Below are 14,647 nucleotides of genomic sequence, written 5' to 3'. Positions count from 1 at the left end.
TAAAGAAAATTTTGAAATGTTCATTTTATTATAAAAAGAGCATTATTTCCTTGTCCTGTTGTTGCTTATTTGGGGTCACATAATCATCCTCCGTGCCTTTGGTGGAGATGGGTCTTGGGTCGTTTACTTTCAGTCATAATAACAGACTCAACGGAACGGCAGAAAGAAAAAAAAATCGTAATGGAAAATAATATATGGACAGACAGCCACGGGCAAACGAAAAGAAAAAGTTGTAGTACCCACATTGCCCCCTCCCCCCCCCCCCTTTCTTGGCAAGTCGTTGCTGTCATTATGTTTTAGCTTGTTCGTTCCTTTCGCTTGTTATAGACTGGGACATGACTGAAAGAGTCCAATATCCCTCAGTTTGATGCAATCATTGTATAACTTCTAAAGGAGGACACGAGGCTACATTTCTTGCATTACACATACCGGTCTGTAGAATTTGGCAGGTACTACAAGATGGCGAATGAGCTCCTTAAATAACATATCAAGAAAGCTAAAGTGCTAGTCATTCTTATTTCTTTTTTCCCCTCTCTTTCTGTCTTAATCTCTTTATATTTTGTCATAAGGGACCGAGTTAAAAATCTTCCAAGTGCCAAAATTTAGTTGTTTCATCTTGATGAGGTAATTGAACTTGACATGCCCCGGACTGAAAGAATGGGCTCAGAGCCATGTTTTTCTCCCAAGCGTGGGGCTGCGGTCTTTGTTCAAAAGCATCTTAATTGTTGAATCTTCTTTGTTTAAAGTGTTTCTGCGGATCTTCTCTACCTCTGCCGTGGGCCCCAACGTCTACCGCAATGAGAACAAGAGTATGCATGATCGCAAGGGGGCACAATTTCCTCGTGTGCTGCATGATGATTTTAACTCTGTCATGCCGGTGGACAACGTGTCTATTTATACACAAATTCAATGCGATTCTCGGTTGGTGGCTCCTGCGAGGGTTCAAAGAGGTGTAATGCAGAGGCTCTAATGAAGTCAATGTAGTATACTCCGAGGACAAAACTATGACATCCAAAGAACATCAAAAGAGCACTTGACCTATAGCTCGTCCAAAAGATTATGGAGAGCAATATTTGCCTGTACATACCAGATACAAGTGTAAGGAATTTGAGCTTTTCGTAAAAAAAGACGTATGATATATATATATATATATATATATATATATATATATATATACATATATATATATATATATATATATATATACATCAGTTTCTTGTACTACATGTACTGTGACATCATGCGTCATATCGTTGTACAGTTCATATCTATAGAGGGCAGCACATAGAATTAACCAAAACTTTAAAAAGGGCGTCATTATACTTTTGAACGGATTGTCCGATTTTCCTATATCATTATAATTACATACCATAGGGAAATCTTGTTGAATAGTACCCTTTATCCTTTTAAGTTTTCCATGTGATGATGTCCTGTGATTATGGGAGGAGTTTGGAGTGGGAAGCCAAGCAAGATTTAATATATAATATCCTAATTTTTTAGGAAGGTCATACATATTATTCGCTCTTGCTTTTCCAAAACAAAATACTCAAGGAGGACGACTTGTTTATCACGGGATGGGGCTTGGAAAGATCCCATATCCCTCTGATTACGGTTACAGTTCGCTATTCCGAAGGTGCGTTAATCCGAAATTGAAATAAAGGTCGTTAGATACTTTCTTCAATGAACGTCATTTCATTTTCGAACTAACGAACCTTCGGAATAAAGAACCTTCGGGAGCGAACCTTCGGAATAACACCACAAATGTTTGGATTAACGAGCCCTATTTCATGCTCGACTTAACAAATCTACAGAATTTGTGTGTTGCGGAATAACGAACATTCTTTGTAATACAGAACCTCATGTCATTTTCGGATTACAGAACCTTCGGAATAATGAGCACCATCCCCAAAACAGAGCAGTGCCATTACTTGCCGAACTGGGGTAGGCGCACCGAGTGACTTTTCATGATAACAGTCTTTGTTACCGTCGATTACAGTACTGTATACCCAGGGAGGAGGAAAAGAGAACCCCCCCCCCCCCTGGTATACCCAATTACAGGAGCTACTGGTATAACATATATACGTTCGTGCATGAACACGCTCCTTTCTGGGTTTTTAAATCATAGCCTCCCTCTTGTGGAAGACCTGTCTGTCACATGGTGTAAAATGTTTTTGGTCTTCAATCAATGTGTGTCAGGAGTTACAGCTTTGAGCCTTTTGAGAGTCCTTCCGACTACGAGCAAGACATCTTGTCCATCGTCGCCAAGGAGTATTGAGATGAGCAGGCGTGTCTGGCCCTTGCTAGTGTAATGAATATCTATGGTCCCTCATAGATACCCTGCCTTGTAAACAACAACAACAACGACGACAACTACAACAACAACTACAACAACTACACAGCAACAACAACAACAACACCGTAAAAGAAGGATAAGAAAGAGAAAGAAGTTTGTTTTTGGAAAAACTAAAGTAGTTGGTTGGTTGGTTGGTTGGTTGATTCGTTGCGTCGTTCGTTCGTTCGTTCGTTCGTTTGTTTGTTCGTTGCTATATTTGTTCGATTTGATAGGCTGAACAGTCCATAAGTTAATCTATCAAAAGCTATTTGGTTGATCAGTTAGTTGCGTGGTGTGCTAGTCATTTGCCGATGTGTAGCTAGGAGGTGTGGGTAATACCTCCTTGGTTCAAATGGTTCAAGCAATATGTACTAGTACATTGGTAAGGTGTCTACAGTGTAGCTAGCCAGTTGACTTGTTAGATTACTTTCTTGGAGGGGGGGGGGGTGGAGTCTCATTTCACGGTTTGTTACCACATCACTGAAACTTTTACACCTTGTTCCAAGTACAAGCAAGTATGTGCAATGGGTTGAAGCTGGCTAATAGCCGTCTTTAATCCCTGTCCGTTAATATTTTCATTGAGGGCTCTCGCCTTGTAATTTCTGGCTGAGGCAGTTTGATTGTTTGGCTTACTGTCATTTCGTGCTCGGACTGCCCCTCTATGCCAAATATTGCCTGATGGAGGGAAGGAAAGAGATTAGTGTGGGACATGTTATATATTGGACCCAACCCAGTCATTAGGGAAACGGTGCAGACGGTAATGCCCCCGGTATTTCAGAAACTTACGAAGGAAATATATAATGCGCGATGGATGTAAACACTGCCTCTCGTTGCTCCTAGCAGAAATTTTAATAGGGGGAGTGAACAGGGAGGCGCTGTTTATGGTAGCTCGCCAAAACAGGATATTGCGAGCGGTTCATTAAATTCAACGGAACGATTTGTTTTTGGTTGGAGAGTTGTACGCAATGGGGGGGGGGGGGGGGGACTTCTTGTTTTCCGTATATAATATTATCAGGTGGCACCTGTTTGCGAACCTTTTGATATATAGAAAAGAGAAATGGTCAGCAGCGCTGGAGTGGAAAACCAGTTTCATTGATTAGCGCGTATCACCTTCCGTCTTTCAAGGATGTGCCATGATAACCCGATACACTGCTGTATTCTTTTATTCTGATTGTATAAATCTTGGGGAAAAAACACACCAAAATGTTGAGTGAGGGCAGCGAAAACACGCCTTATAAACAGCCCGAAGGAGAAGTGTATTCATTAATCTGCTTCCTACGAGTATAATGTCGCATGTGAGCTACGTTATTTGCCAGACTAAATTTACCGGTGGATACTGGAAATCTGATTCGTCAAATCACGGCGCGAGCCTGATCTTTTTCCGTCGGGACTTCATTAAAATGCACTCGAGCCATTAAAGGGAGCTTGCTACTCTGTTTTTGTTTTCTCAAAGTACACTGCACGTTCAGACACTGTTTTGTCTGCACATTATTCGTATATAATATAAACCAGCAATGATCGTGAAAAGAAAATTAAGTGAAATTTCATGTTTACAAAGGGCACAACTCAAAAATGGAACGCAGCTCATGAAGGCACAGATTGATATCTTTAAAAAGTAATAACAGAGTATGATAATGCAGCGACCTATTTCTCAAACAATCTGCGTATATTGAAAGTTATTGAAATTTGTAATAAAGAAGATAACACCTATTAATTCATAAGTTATATTTTCAAGTGAAATTCCACATGAGCATCATCAATGATTAGTGACATTCTTTCCAATAAGGAAACATATACACTCAGCTTTTTGAGCTCATTCGAGAACGATATTTGATGCATCTGTCCAAACCTACCAGCACACTCAAAATTCTCTCGCCTCGTGTTCTCAAAGCTATATTCTTAATTGGATATAGATATTAGGAATTAAAGGGATAGTACAGTTTTGATTTAGATTAGATTGCAGGTTTCCAACCTTTTTGTGTGTGTTTGTGAGAAAATGAAAAACCTGTTATGAAATATCAAAGAACATGTAATTCTTAGAAGAATTCACAATCTATTAGATGAAAATTGGTCTTGAAATGGCTGAGATATCCAAAAAATCGAACCTGATAAAATGCGGTAGGCCACAACTTTTATCAGGATCTTTGTGTTTTACCTTGTTTTTGGATATCTCAGTCATTTCAGAACCGATTTTCATCAAACAAACTTTCAATTGTCTTTGATGGAATTGTATGCTTTTTTATCATTTCTTATAGTGGTTTCTCAATATCTCTCAAAAAGTAAAAAGCTGAATCCTCACCTCAACCAATAATATAACATCCCTTTAAATTTGCCCTGGTCTTCTTTGTCTCTTGTTCTCATGTAGGTAAAATAGTATACGTCACTGCATGCTCTATGTAGATTAAACGTCAAGCCACCGTGTGTTTGTGTATGTGTGTGTGACAGGGCTCGAGGCGATAAGACTGAGCGGTATTTGAATTTTTTATTTTTAAGTTTAAATTTATTTCTCATATTTTCACGTCACAGGCAAATACATTAAGATTGTTATTTTTAGCTATATATGCAAGTAAAAGCATGTTCCCATGCCAAGATGTATCAAAGTTAACATCAGTTTTGTTCTTTCTTATTTGGAGTGGTTTTAAGACAAGTTTTATATAATACAGCTGAAATGTGAGATTTTTGTCATTTGTGTATATGAAATAAATAAGAAATTGTGAGACCATGGCATCGTCAACTTTCTGATTTGAATATTCATAATGACTGGTCAAAAAATGTTTTCCGAAAAAAATGACAAATTTCAAATGTCATATCTTCCTTATTTCTTATCCAATTTTGTCATTTTTTATCGCTCTGTAGGGAATTTTCTCTCTTTCTTTTGAAGTTTATTCATTCTGGGGTGGATTTCCTCTTTGAATATCCTTCTCCAGCACGAAGGTATACTTTCCGTGTGGTCCTAACTATAGCAACATACATAAACAATATAAACTGGGAGAAAATATATTTTAAGGTGAAATTGGTCATTGCAGATATAAACACTATAAACTGGGGAAAAATATATTAAGATGAAATTGGTCATTGCAGAAGAACGTATCTCTGCGCAATAAGGTTCTATGTACAGTTCCTCTGATTCATTCGGACGCTATGCATTGATGTAGTTGATCGTGAGATACAAGAATTATTCTCAAAGAAACAAATACATAGTAGCCGAGGTAAAGGAGGTTGTCGTTTTGAACTCTATATATACAGGAAACCCGGCCTAACTGGAGTCCCCGGTGCAGACAACACAAGCCACTCGGCTTCATGGCAACCAGGTTAATGGCTCCGTAATGAGACTTACGTGATTACTTCATCGTGCGTTGGATACCGAGCTCCAGTGATTTATCTACCGAGTCACAGATATTCCCATTTCATTTCGTGACTGCTTTAGTGAGTATCTGTCATTGATCCAAATTGGCAACACACACGCACACCTCTACAAACACTCACATACAGCCACACACACACACACACACACACACACACACATACGCACACGAAGTCACGAACACACTCTCAACTCCGATGGAATGAGAAAATTCGCTGCTTTATATAATGCCAAAGTGGGAGATGAACTCCACACATCGAGGTAGATTCAAAATGTAGCTATGCTTTTGAACTTCCATCGTTATGAACATTAACAAAATTGAGCAATCAAGAGAAAATTTTTCCGTAAGATATTTTACAAAGATTCGATTCACGCAGTGGTTAAAAAATATTTTAAAAAAAGAAAGATGATAGTGGATATTTTATCCTTTTATTTGTCAAGTCTTCATGTTTGATATAACAGCGCCGATATCAATGCACTGTGGATGTCTATCAAGAAGTTACTTCTCAGTTTTAAACCTTTGTAATAGGCTCGGAGACGGTTGACCAAACTGCATTAATTTGTTAATATGGGCCAAGGTTGTTTACCGAGGGATCCACGTCTACAAGCTATGCTTTTTGATGGCTCACTTTTTCTATCATTTTATTTACTTCCAAATGTCATTTCTGCAAAATATACATTGTTTGTTTTATACCATCACACATCCATTTGCATATACATTAAGAATTATTTTTTATATTGTGTTTATACTTTACCTTTTGGTTGTACACTTTATACTCTTATCATTTGTTTTTTTTTTCTGATGGTGATGGAAATAAAGAAAGAATTGAAAAAAAAAAGATGAATCTGCTCGTAAAAAATAAGAACACCAAATAATTTCCGTTTTCGTCAACCCTTCTTGATGCTGGTGTTGATGCAACTTTGCCTACTAATGTCACCACTAATGAATATTATGGTCGAAACCAGTTTACCACTTGAATGTAGCAGAAAGAGAAATTCACTCTTTTTCTAGACATATCTCTGCTATTCTCCTCCACGACTACTACTATTCATTTGTACGCTTTCGGGACTTATACGCTAGCGTAAACAAGCACAAAGTCGGGGCTTGATGAATGTTCTTATACGAGGTCCTATTGAAGGCTTATAGGTCTTTGACCACTTGAGTTGAGGATCAACGTTCCCCTATGATAAGCTGCAAGCAGAAGCCTCCATGCCTGACAGTTTTTTTTTCTCCCCTTCTGTGCAGTTGTGTGTGTGTGTGTGTGTGTGTGTGTGTGTGTGTGAGTGTGTGTGTGTGAGTGTGTGTGTGAGGGGGGTTTCTACATAGAGCAGTATTCAGGTTATGCAATAAAATAATGTAAGATTCTTGGTATCGGACTTAAAAGTTACATTCGTTATGACGATGCCGTGTGAGGTACAAATTTCTGATATATTGATGTATAACCACTAAATTGCTTAATTGTTACCATAGGTAAATGGTCTCTGCTTTGGACAGAACTAATGAATAAAATGCGGTCAGACCTGAACCGGTAGATGGATGTTTTATCGCTAGATAGCGATAAAAATAGAAAAATAGGCAGAGAGTGAAACAAACGGATAGATAAAATAGTTCGATACGGAGACGGATGGCCTTGATCGGTTTATACTTATTCGCAAATATACTAATTTGTAGTAAGCAAGGCACAGGCGAGCTCAAAAATAAATTGAGCGTATATAGTACGTTGAATTAATCCAGAGTTAAACTCAAACTCAATAGCACAAGAATACAACAGTGGTTAAAAGAAGATTTACCCAAAATATATATATATTATAATCATGGATTGCGTGAATGCAGGTATCGAACACATCCGTGAAGTTTCAGGATTATAGGACATTCGTTCAGATTTCGGTGTCGCCATCGCTGGATATGAAGACTACAGAGTTCGTGATGTCACCGTCGGACAATGAAATAAAGAAAATATAGAGAGAATTCCACTAAATTTCATTTGCTATAGAAAAGCACACGTTCGGGGTGTTACTCCTGTGCCTTCCTAAGGACGTAGGTCAAAGTGTTCTCTACTCACGTTAGGCCAGTAGGCCCTACATGCTATAGGAAAATTGAAATATGCTGAATTTTCATTTCATTTTCTTCATATCGTTGTCCTCCTGTGACATCACGACTTATTGTAGTCTCTTTGTCCAGCAACGATGGCATATGGATCAGTGGCTGATCCAGAGGGGGACTCCCCTCTTTATTTTTTGTTAAAACAAAAGAAATAAAAAGAAAAATGGGGGGGGGGAGGGGCGCTGCGCCTCCCCCTTTACGGAATTCCTGGATCCGACCCTGTGGACTGAGCGTAAACTTTAAAACTTCGTAATTTTTGAACGGATTGTCTGATTTTTTTTTTTTCAAACTTCACTGATGTGTGTTTGTAACACTTCTGCATTCACTGTATGGAATCATATACAGTATACTTCTATAATATTTGGGGTATATTACTCTATGGTGGACATCGTTCATTGTATTTCTTTGAGGTAGGCATTGCTTGACGAACGAGACAGGTTCTAGTATGAATCAATTGCATGTTTGGGCTATGAAGGCCTAATCGGCAGCATGTTTTATCTGAACATGACTCAGTTAACATTTGAGATCTCCTTGATGTAGCACTATCCGTTAGATAATGAAAAGCAGTTCCTTCGGGCGGAAAATGAAGGTTCACGGGTAAATGTGTCACAACCATGTATCCACAATCGCAATTCAGTCTCTACATGGAATATCAATGTATACATTGTAATCAATCCGGTGACAGAAAGGATAACTCACCAGTTCCACTCAAGAAAAGTAAATTGATATTCCCCCCCCCCTCTCTCTCTCTCTCTCTCTCTTTTTCTTTCCCCCCCCCCCCCCCCTCCCATTTCTTTTTCAGCCTTGGGGGAGCTAATTAAAACCATGCTATGCCGAAACTTTTGAATTACATTCACCTTTTATTTGTAACTCGTACTTCGTAGTGTTTCCGGGTGAAATATATACCTCGATGCAATGATATGCGTGCGTTCAAACGCATATCCCACCCCAGTCGAGACAGACAGGGGTAACCCCCTGGCTGGACTCAGCCATCGATACCCCCCTTCAGCCGCGGATTCATTATCTGTGGTTATAGAAGTACAATTATGTGTGCGATGAGTGTATGTGTGTGTGTGTGTGTGTGTGTGTGTGTGTGTACGTGTGTGTTTCTATGTTCGTGTGTACGTACTCGTAAAAAATGCTTAGGAAAAAAAAAAACATACAAACTGACACAGCACTCGAGAGCCTGCGCAACAGTGGTTCATTGTGTTATCGTATGTGCGCGCACACACACGCAGGTATCTGCGTCCTCCCATCCACATGCTGAGGAAGCTGCGAAAGGATTACTCCATAGGTGGTCAAGGCAGATTGAAAGTGGAGACAAGAGCTAGGAGGAGCACGCTCGAACTTAAGCCGACAAAAAAGTTCTTGCTTCTTCAACCCTTCGATTTTTCTGCCAACAGAATAGCGAAGGATTTCTTACTGTGCTGATGTCGATTTTTTTACTTGACCAGGTGTCTTGAAACACACAGTACGATCGGTGTTGTCAAATCGTGTGGATTCTAAACTCTGCTGAGCTGCGCCAGTGTGTGTTTTGGAGGGGAGATAGTGGAGGTAAGCGGGCATGCGGGGGGTAGCGAGAGGAGCTAGAGTGCGTTGAGCTGAGCTGAGTGTGACTCGTGTGTACTTTGACGTTTGAGCAAGATGGATGGGTGCAAAACTTGGTGCCTTGTATTTTTACCCTAATATATTGCGTTGCTGTTGGGAAATTCGTGAATATGTCTACCCCTGTTTTAATCAGACGATGGTCCATACGACATGTAGTTCAAAGAAAAGGTGACAATCCTTAGTCCCTCAATTATTCCAATCGGTCCACTCAACATTACCAACTTTATATTATATGTTCGTGTTTCTTCAGGTCAGGAGTGAATGTGTAACACCATTTTCATTACACAGAAAGATCCGTCTGTCCGGAGGAGTCTTCCGAATTATTTTCAACGTAATCACTCTCCTTCGTATATTAAAGGAGGGGATCCGTGAAGCCAGACGCAATTAGACGCAATCTCCGCGGAACATTAATCCCCGACGAGCAGATACAGACCGATCTTTCGGTCAACATTCTTATATAACTGATGTATTTTATAAGGGAGGAGCCGTTGAGGTACACGGAGAAATTGATGTCAGTTGTTGTAAAAGCTGTATGATCGTCTCAGTTGTCATGAGAACACACAATCACTGGCATATATGTGTCCTTTTTGTGGTAGATACGGTCTTAAACAAGAGACACATGGAGAGATTTGTCTCTCACATGCATGCAGGTCTCTCACATGCAGGCTAGGCTATTCACAATTTACAAAGAGCAAGTTGTTTTCAATCTTTACAGCTAGTGAGCCGGTAATACCCCACCAGTCTGGAGTGGGCTGGAGAAGAGAGCGTCTTTACAGCGAGATAAACGAAAGAGTGTTTGCTCTTGTAGCTGTTTGCTCTGTTGTTATGTCCTATTATAGCAGGGAGGTGGAAGAGACTCTTCCACCTCCCTGGTCTTAGCAAGGCATTGTGAAGGGGTATTAAAACGCAAACTTTCTACGAACTTGTCAGCACTGTGCAACTTTCACTTCACCCGTCGTGTAGAGAGTCTAGTCAGGGAAGTGGTCTGTTTGATGATGATGTTATGGATGATTAAGAAATTGCTCGATCAAAAACATATATACCATTACCGAGACTTAATGTGCTGTTCATACAGAAAAACGAAAAGACAGTAGAGTCTGCGCCTATACATCCGATCAGCAGTCAAAATTCATAGCTCTTAAAAAAGTGAACTGAATAAGATGAAGTACAGGGTACGAAGTACTCATGATCATGTGTAATCTTGAAAAAAAAAAAGATGGTCGAAATGAAAAGGTTCAGAGTGGAGTCATTTGAATCGTCGCAGCTGCAGCTGAGCTTTGTGAACTTTGGTATTATATTTACTGTGACAGGTGTACGTATATCATAACGTCATAGCCTATTGAGATGAGAGTCTGTACCTGGCCTGGCTTTTGAATATTTGGAACAGTCAATATGCAGTATATTACCGAGACGGCAGGAAAAAGGTAACGGTGCAAACTTCCGAATGATCAATAGTTGTCCTTGGAAGTCGTGTGGTTTCTATCCGAACGGGCTGAAAGCAGTTCGTGTTTCGTTACAAGACTGGTCTGTAAAAGCTGCTTTCATATATCGTACAATTCGCCGCCTTGTATGTGGAAGGAAAAAATGTAGTGCCTTTTGGAGGGCAATCTTTTCATCACTATAGACTTTACCCGAGGAACTGGAAAGCAACTCGAATTTGCGTAAACTAGCTCAGCCGTAGAATAGCCGGTATATCAATACACATTCAACATGACAACCGGCTCTTGGTTCCACACAAAGTGTCGGTCAGTCACGTCATTGTGTCTAGGCAGGGTACAGTATTCTTCCCATGTTCCTATTTTGTTTACCCCTTGACCCTTCCACCTTTTCTCCCTCCCTTTCAGAGCATTCATCGATGGTACTGATAGGATGATCATTATTTCTTTGACAGTAGGTCATAAATATACGTTGTATTTAATCCGCATTTTGCTGTCATCCCTTGTTTATGCTTTTTTTTTTTTCTCTCTCTCTCTCTTAACGCTCGTCCTTCCGTATTTAAGTCTTGGCCAGATGGTTATTCTATTAATTTTCCACAACCACCAATACTATTCAATAATAAGAATGTTCCCTTGAACAAGTATCTGGTCCTTTATCATTTCTACATATTTGCAGCACATTGTTGACAAATTCTATGGTAGATAGTGCCCTTGAGCCGAGCTAATAATCCAAACGGTCGGACCTGGTTTCGATCGGTGTCACATCGCAAAATCCCTAATTTTGTTCTTTTGTTGACATGCTCACCCATTTTCCAAATTTATGTAAAGAACGAAGATGGGCTATATTGTGTACAGCGCAGGGAAAAAAAAAAGCGCCAGGGTATGTATGTAATTAGCTGTTCTTCATGACTGCCTCTTCAGGTTACTTTGACATTCTTTCATAGTGTTTTGAGCGTCGCAAACCAACTGTGCCTGTCTTCTGTCTATCGTGCTCTACTTCACATCCGATCATGTGAAAAGGGGGAGGGGGTCTAGACACAGCAGTAGTACGTAGCACCATGGTAGTACAGCTAATAGTAGGCCCTAAATGGGTATATTACCGTTATGTGAACCCAGTCTGGGATTACCACAAAACGATAGATTTTGCCCCAAAATTACTCGAGCATAATAGGCATCTGGGGCTGTATACATTTAGCGGTCTTCCTTTTTTATTCCGCGGGGCTTCTTACTATCGCTGCATGTCGGAATTTTGTTACCGACATCCTTTCTTCATCAAAACGAGATAACTCTTGCGTCAAAGACGGTTTCACCCACCCCCCCCTTCCCCTGGCTCTCGAATTATTCGTTGGACAAACAAATCGGACCATTTTTCTAGCGAAACCCGTCAAATTAAGATTTCCAGGCTAAGTATAGAGAGACCCCCTGAACAAACACTTTGGATTTGCTGTGAAATTTCTCAAAGGCTCCGGGAGACAGGCCCAGCAACTCCAGTCTTTACATTGGTTAGTGCGTGTTCTTTATCGCTCCTCTTTTGTCTTTTTCGTCTGTTCAGTCAAGAAGCTTGGTTGAGTCGCTAAATTTGAAGTGGTGGCATGTTTGCTTCCATTTGTCCGTGCGTGCATGTATGAGTGTGTATGTCTGTGTATGTGTGAGTGTGTGTGTGTGTGTGTGTGTGTGTGTGTGTGTGTGCCAATGTGGCAGGGGAGATACTAGATACAAGTGTATGCAGCGTATTTGTAGAAAACAGAAAGTTCCCCTCAGTCATTCGGAGAGGAAAATGCGAGTGCCGTATGTCGTCTCAGTTTAAAAAGAAAAAAGAGAAAGAAATGAAAGAAGCATCTCGCTTGGGCAAAGAGGTCACACATATGGGCAAACTATAGGGTTCTCCTTTGTGTATCAGAGTATTCCTGTTACAGGCATGCCCCTTTTCTATTTGTATCGCAGCAACCCCACCCCACTCCATATCCTATAACCCCCCCCCCCCCCCTAAAAAAAAAATGAGAGAGAACAGAGAGGAGTATAAGAATACACAGGCACGTGAACTTTCTCCCGAGATCTCCTCTTCGGCATTATTATATTGATTAAATGGAAAGTCCTGTTGTGCAGTTTGAGACGGGGTGAGTTTAGATGGTATGGATCCCAGGGGGAAATGATCCAGTTTCGTCGTGTTGCATGCGAGTCTAGCTCGTGTATCGTTCAGTGGCTCCCCGTTCCCTAGGCTGGGCCAAGTCAGAAGTTTCCTGCCATCACTTGGCAGCATTTGTTGCGTGATCATGAGGTACACAGGGAGTTCTTTCGTTACCTCTGACAATGCCCGAGATCGTGTCGGTATTTTCCCTCACGCCTGCCATATGTCACAACCGGCTGTCAGTGATGCATTTAAAAATCAATCGCATTTTTTTGTCTTTGTTCTTGTTTTTTACTTGTTCCGTACAGTTCCTTTCAAAACCTTGCAGTGTGACTTAATGCATGTACATCCCCCTACTGTTTACAACCACGTGTGATTTATGAAGCCTAGGGGTACGTGATGTCGGCTTCAAGTCCACATCGATTTACTTGCTGTGAAGGAGAGAGTGATATTAGTCTGTGGTCGCATCTTGTAAATGCAATAATGGGAACGAAGTAGAATGACAGTCGTAAAGGTCTGTTTCTTGACTTAGTAGACATCGCGAATTAGGTATATCGAGCTGGAGACCCGAGAGGTCAAGGAAAAGGACCCTGGGTTTGAAGTAGGGTGGGGAGGGGGAATCACATATCGTGAATGAATCCAAGGAATAGGTATATGTGAGGATCATGGAGCGTTATTTAGCTCCATGGTTGGAAATTTCTTTTTTTTTTCCTCCCTTTTTTTCCTGGGGCAGGGGGAGGGGGTAGGGGAGGGGGTTGTGAGTTGTGCCTTCTTTCTCACCTCCCTGCTTGTAGTGTTTGGACTCCTTGCAACCAGGGAGGTGAGAGACTTTCCAGGTGGTGGTGATAGTGGTAGTAGTAGTAGTAGTAGTAGTAGTAGTAGTAGTAGCAGTAGCAGTAGTGGTAGATGTAACATCACTGTAAATTTTTTTAGTCAAATCGTATGTCAGTTTACCCAGGTTATCTCCGTAATTGAAATGCAGTAGTTGAAGCAGCAACAGCAGCAGTAGTAGTATAGTAGGCCCTTTGTTCGAGCCCTCTGAGTTTCGAATTTCCTTCGACTTTCGTTTTATACCGGAAATAGATTATGTTAGAATTAAGCCCAAAACTTCCTCTTGATTTAATAAAGGTATCGCATATAGGTAGTCCTACTTATATATGATATAGGTAGGCCTACTTATTACTCGCTGCAACTATGGGAGTATTGTTGAAATAATTCACCACCTTCTTCTTTTTTGTATGCGTGTGTTAAAAACTTGGTGGAATGACTTAGCATTGAGACGTCGTCGATGACCACAAGTTTTGTGTCTGTGACTCACGTGAGCGTTCATGTATGCTCAGTGAATATCTGTCAGGAATCATGCAACCTTCCCAGTCCCAATGGACAAATGAAGAAAAAAGACAGGCCTACGTGATATAAACAAGAGCACGATCATGGTTAGGAAATGCCAGCCACCAACGTGAGCAACCTAGGATGACTTCATAATATTTTCCTGTTTGTAGTCGAATTGGTACGTTTATATATTGGCTAGAAAACTTTTTTAACCCAAAATAATGATTCAATGCGACAAAACTCGAGCGTCAGTTGTAGGGACGTCTGTCAAACGTAGAAGTTCTCTCAAGATGGTTATCGAGTTACATTTCTAAATGACCTTTGACATCATGATGGTATTGAG

At 40.5% G+C, this 14,647-nt stretch overlaps 1 protein-coding gene across 1 annotated transcript in view; it reads left to right on the top strand.

The window, feature by feature from the left end:
• The first annotated feature begins 9,109 nt into the window (after window positions 1-9,109).
• Window positions 9,110-14,647, top strand: part of LOC139735080 (fibrillin-1-like) — a 137,481-nt gene continuing 131,943 nt past the window's right edge. The window contains exon 1 of the mRNA XM_071645852.1: window positions 9,110-9,354. The gene's annotated coding sequence lies outside the window, so the exon portion shown is untranslated. The remainder of the gene's footprint in view (window positions 9,355-14,647) is intronic.

The sequence above is a fragment of the Diadema antillarum genome, unplaced genomic scaffold (genome assembly GCF_040938485.1).
Source record: "Diadema antillarum isolate AM-2024a unplaced genomic scaffold, OU_Dant_1.0 seq00000563_RagTag, whole genome shotgun sequence".
Classification (NCBI taxonomy): domain Eukaryota; kingdom Metazoa; phylum Echinodermata; class Echinoidea; order Diadematoida; family Diadematidae; genus Diadema; species Diadema antillarum.
Note: the sequence above shows the minus strand (reverse complement) of the source record. Positions and strands in the feature narration are given on the sequence as shown.